The following is a 6,454-nucleotide window of genomic DNA, read 5'->3' as shown; positions in this document are numbered from 1 at the left end:
ATATGATACATTGGATATATGGTAAAATTATTATTTATTTAAATAATTTTCGTTTTGATTATCAACTCTATCATCAGGCAGGCAATGTTTCATCAAAATCCCAGAAGTAGAATTTTCCTTGTCGAATATTAAGTAACTTGACGTCCCTATAAATGTAAAATAGAACGTTTTTTATATCACTTCTATCTCACATTTATAGGGACATCACGATACTAATCATATGAATAACTATACCCATATATAATCCAAAAATCGAAGTTGTTTCCCAGGATGGCATCTAAAATTCAATAACTGTAAAGGATAATTAATACATTAACGAATATAATTAAAAACGAGTTAAAAGCTTTATGCTAACTACTAGCAATGTAGAAAATAAACTGATTTTCACGTCGATTGTTAATAACTTGACACCCCTATGAATGTAAAATAAAACGTTTCATAATATCACTTTTATTTCACATTCATAGGGCCATCACGAAATTAACCATATGGATATATAATAATAAGCAGATAAATACAATCCAGATATCCGAAAGACATTTGGAGATTTTCAAATTAAATGATTGAATTGGATTTACTGCAAACCATCTGTTCGGACGTCTTTTCGTTTTATTATATTGGCCATGAAGGTAACAAACTTCAGGGCATTAAGCTTTACACAGAATGGTTGCTACCCCTGATAGAGGGGGTAGCGGAGTGTATTAATTGAACTAGTTATTCACTTCTAAAAGTAAAGTCCGCTTAAAAACATGTAAATAACCAATAAAAATAAATATATCTTCTATCATTATAACTTAGTAACAAATCAGTGATTGTAATTAGAACTGTAACAAATACATAATATACAAACAAATCAGTGTTTAATACAGTCCACAGCTACAAGGGTTAAATTATAACCCAACAATTATCGAAGGAGAGTTTTAATAAATTTTATAACTACGTAAGCATAAAGTACACCATCAATTTACTATATTACTTTGAATCAATTAGCTTTACTTCTTGATAAAACAGTGAAGGCAAAATCATTATCGGACCAAAGAAATTAAAATTTAATTATAGCAATAGTTAGTACAGGAAGAAATCTAAATAAATATAGAAAACCACGTCGAATGTTTAGTTACTTGATGCCCCCATAAATGTGAAATAGAACGTTTCATTGTAAAATTTCTATTTCACATTTATGAGGCTATCACGAAACAAACCGTATAAATAGCATCAGGCAGATAATCCAGAAATTGAAGATTAGTCGAATCTATAATGGAATGTATATAAAATATTATATTGCAAACATTTGCAAAACATTCATCAATTGAAATATATATGATAAACTTTGAATCAATTGGCTTCTCTACTTTATTACTTTTTGATAAAAAAAAAGTTAATGCAAAATATTTATCGGATCTTCAAAGAAAAAGTACATTTGAGCGGATAAAGGCGGATTTAATTTAAAAAATAGTACTGGAAGCAATTCAAATAAATAGTTCATACTAATTACCACGTCGAATTTTTAGTAACTTGGTGCCCTCATGAGTGTAAAATAAAACGTTTCATTATATCACTTTTACCTCACACTAATGAGGCCACCATAAAACTAACCATATTATCCAAAATATCCAGATATACCAAATACATCTGAAAATCAAAATTCTGTCGAAGCTCCCTAATTTGGCATCCAAAATTTATTGCCTGTGAACGATAATGAATAGAATAACAATTTTAATAGAAGCCACTTCAATTTCACATTTATAGGGGTATGACGAAACAAACGTAAATGTAACCCAGAAATCAAGGTTTTGTTTAAGTTTAATTACTCCAATTTGGCATCTAAAATTTATTAGCTCTAAAATTTTAAACAGATTTGCAAAAATTTCCATGGTAATCACAAATGAGCACGTCGAATGTTTAGTAACTTAATGGCCACATGAATGTAGTATAGAACATTTTATTGAACCACTTCTATTCCACATTCATGAGGCCACCACGAAACAAACTATATGAAGAACTGCAGATAAATAATCCAGAAGTTCTCAAATTTGGCATTAACTATGAACTATGAAAAGATAATGAATTATAAAAATTATTCGATCAAAAGATTAGTAAAATGTTCAGTGCACATTGTTTTTTGGACGAGCGGAATCATCAATTGACTTCAATCTCTTGATGAATATATTGGTTTCTAGTAATACTTCAAGCTATGCTATATATAATTAATACAAATTATCACGTCGAATGTTTAGTAATTTAATAACTCTAAAATTTAATTCAGATTTGCTAAAATTTCCATGGTAATCACAAATGACCACGTCGAATGTTTTGTTTATTGATGCCCCTATAAATGTAAAGTCAAACGTTTTCATCACTTTCATTTCACATTTAAGTGGCTACCACGAAACAAACCATATGAAGAACTGAAGTGAAATAATCTAGAAGTTCTAATGAATAATGAATTATAAAAATTATTGAAACAAAAGATTTGTAGAATGTTCAGCGCACATTGTTTTTTTGGACGAGCAGAACCATCAATTGACTCCAATCTTTTGGTACAACTACAAATTAAAATCGATGTAGCTATTGGGTTTTAGTTCAAGTATGGTAAATATATAATAAATACAGATGATCACGTTGGATGTTTAGTAACTTAATACCCCCATGAGTGTAGTATAGAACATTTCATTGTTCACTTCTATTCCACATTTATGGGGCCATCACGAAACAAACTATATGAATATAAATAGCTGCAGTTCATAAATCAAAATTTAATACATTGAATTCTAAATTCATACATTCGATTCAAAAACTATTATTTCAATTAATAAGTTTTCACAAGCACAAAACGACTTTAACTCTTAAAAATTGCATGTACTTACTGAAAAAATACTCCACAACGATATCAAATGACCACGTCGAATGTTTAGTTTCTTGACGCCCTAATAAATGTAAAATAAAACGTTTCCATCACTTTTATTTCACATTTATGTGGCCATCACGAAACAAACTATATGAAGAACTGTAGTCAAATAATCTAGAAGTTCTAAAGGATAATGAATTATAAAAATGATTGAATATGAAGATTTGTAGAATGTTCAGCGCACATTGTTTTTTGGACGAGAAGAACCATCAATTGACACCAATCTCTTGGTACAACTACAAATTAAAATCGATGTAGCTATTGAATTCTAGTACAAGTATTGTAAATATATAATAAATACAGATTATCACGTCGAATGTTTAGAAACTTAATGGCCACACGTTTGTAGTGTAGAACATTTTATTTAACCACTTCTATTCCACAATCATGTGGTCACCACGAAACAAACTATATAAATATAAATAACTACAGTCCAGTAATCAAAATTTAATAATTGAATTCTAAATTCATATATTCGATTCAAACACACTTATTTTAATTAAGTTTTCACAAGCACAAAACAGCTTAAACTCTTTAACTGAAAAAATACTCCACAAAGATATGCATCAAAAATATCCAGATATGCATCCAAATAATCTATAAATCAAAATTCTGTCGAAGTTCTTAAATTTGGCATTAACTATGAACGATGATGAATAGAATAACAAATTGAATAGAAGCCACTTCTATTTCACATTTATGTGGGTATGACGAAACAAACGTAAATATAACCTGGAAATCAAAGTTTTGTTTAAGTTGACCAATTTGGCATCTAAAATTTACTAACTCTGAAATTATATACAGATTTGCTAAAATTTCCATAGTAATCACAAATGACCACGTCGAATGTTTAGTTTCTTGACGCCCTAAAAAATGTAAAATAAAACGTTTCCATCACTTTTATTTCACATTTATATGGCCATCACGAAACAAACTATATAAAGAACTGTAGTCAAATAATCTAGAAGTTCTAAAGGATAATGAATTATAAAAATTATTGAATTATCACGTCGAATGTTTAGTAACTTAATGCCCGCATGAATGTAGTATAGAACATTTTATTGAACCACTTCTATTCCACATTCATGAGGCCACCAAGAAACAAACTATATGAATATAAATAACCGCTGTTCAGTAATCAAAATTTAATAATTGAATTCTAAATTCATACATTCAATTCAAAAATACTTATTTCAGTTAATAATTTTTCACAAGCACAAAACAACTTTAACTCTTAGAAATTGCATATACGTACTGAAAAAATACTCCACAAAGAACTAATACTTTCGATCCTGAAACAATTATTTAAGTTAATTAAATGAGGTTAACTTTTAATTACGTACACTTTTATTAATATGACCGTTTGGATAAAATGATGTTACCTTCATGAAATTAGCTTGAACACTGATAAACTGTTTAGTGATTTATACTAAATTTCTCAAAAAGCAGAATATTTAGGTATAGTAACGACTGCCCATTACACCTGTTCCCCATTATGATTAAGAAAATGTTGCAGGTGCAAGAAAACCCTTTCAAATTTCTCGTTACAGGGATGATTACGGTACAAAATGTTTATTGTATGATGACAAGTGCAATAAAAGTTTTGTTTAAGTTTACCAATTTGGCATATAAAATTTATTAACTCTGAAATATAATTCAGATTTGCTAAAATTTCCATGGTAATCACAAATTAACACGTCGAATGTTTAGTTTTTTGATGCCCCTATAAATGCAAAATAAAACGTTTTCATCACTTTTATTTCGCATTTATGTGGCTACCACGAAACAAACTATACGAAGAACTGCAGACAAATAATCCAGAAGTTCTCAAATTTGGCATTAACTATGAACTATGAAAAGATAATGAATTATAAAAATTATTGAAAATGAAGATTTGTAGAATGTTCAGCGCACATTGTTTTCTGGACGAGAAGAACCATCAATTGACTTCAATCTCTTGGTGCAACTATAAATTAAAATCGATGTAGCTATTGGATTCTAGTTCAAGCTATATAAATATATAATAAATACAGATTATCACATCGAATGTTTAGTAACTTAATAACCTTATGAATGTAAGACAGAACATTTTATTGAACCACTTCTGTTCCACATTCATGAGGCTAACACGAAACTATATGAATATAAATAACTGCAGTCCAGGAATCAAAGATAATAAAATTTAATAATTCACAAAGAACTAATGCCTTGGATCCTGAAACAATTATTTATGTTAATTAAGTGAGGTTAACTTGTAATTACATACACTTATTCAGATAAAATGATGTTACCTTTATGAAATTTGTTTGAACACTGACAAACTGTTTAGTGATTTATACTAAATTTGCACCTGTTGCATTATGATTAAGAAGATGTTGCAGGTGTACGAAAAATCCTTTCAAGGTGACAGGCATGATAACGGTACAAAATGTTTATTGTATGATGACAAGTGCAATAAATGTAAAATCTACGAGCTTCATAGAAAAATAAAGCAGGGTTGTACTTTTGGATTTGACAAAATTGGATAAGGATTCATATTTTTAGAACAAATAAAACTGGAACAAACTTTAGAAAGCGTCCATTAACTACGTAAGGTTTTCAGGAAGGAAGGCGGGGGGGGGGGGGTTGACAAAAAAATCACGTGTGGGAAGGAGGTATATAGAAAGATATCTCATATTTATTTTAAATCTGAATTTAAAAAAAAAAATCAAAAATTTTTCTGTTTTTTATCGCAACTAAAATATACTTGATGTTCTGTGCGGGAGGGAGATAATTTTGAATATCACCACATGTCACCAAAGGGGGGGCAGTGGGGGCTTCAAAAATTCTTGAACACTCGATCACGTGATTAATAGACGCCCCCTTACCATGTGCTGATCCAAAATCGTATGGACAGATAAAAGAATTACAAAAGATTCAAACCTCTACTATATTAATTAAAGTTGCTTATGAATTATTTAAATTTAAAATTAAACATATATTTATTGTTCAATGCACACTGCACCAAAGAATGTATTGAACTCATGTTTTTAATATAAAAGTATCAACAGAACAAAAATTTTCTTCGAATTTTAATCGCTCTTTTAATATGGGACTAGATCTATATTCTACAAAATATTCGTAACCTACAGGACAGGTTTGTAAACGATCATATTTCTTTACATACCTATAGATTTTTGTTTGATCATTTTCATCATAACTTGACGACCCCATGAATGCAATATAGAAAATTTAATTATACTTCTATTTTACATTCATGTGGCTGTCACGAATATACTGACTACAGCCAAATAATCCAGAAATCAAAGTTTCCCAATATGTAAACGACAATAAATGAAATACATTTAATTCTAATTAAAAGCTTTGTTACAAAATATGAATCATATAAAAAAGTACAAACAGATTTCCACGTCGATTGTTAGTATCTTGATGCCCCCATAATTGTAAAATAAAACATTTCATTATATCACTTTTATTTCACATTTATGTGGCCATCACGAAACAAACCATTAATATGAAAACTGCAGTCAAATAATCTAAAAATTC

This window comes from Ctenocephalides felis, unplaced genomic scaffold (assembly GCF_003426905.1).
Source record: "Ctenocephalides felis isolate EL2017-DRISC unplaced genomic scaffold, ASM342690v1 CF-g0.4_SCAFFOLD_03571, whole genome shotgun sequence".
Classification (NCBI taxonomy): domain Eukaryota; kingdom Metazoa; phylum Arthropoda; class Insecta; order Siphonaptera; family Pulicidae; genus Ctenocephalides; species Ctenocephalides felis.
The sequence above is the reverse complement of the archived record's forward strand: the minus strand, read 5'-3'. Positions refer to the sequence as shown.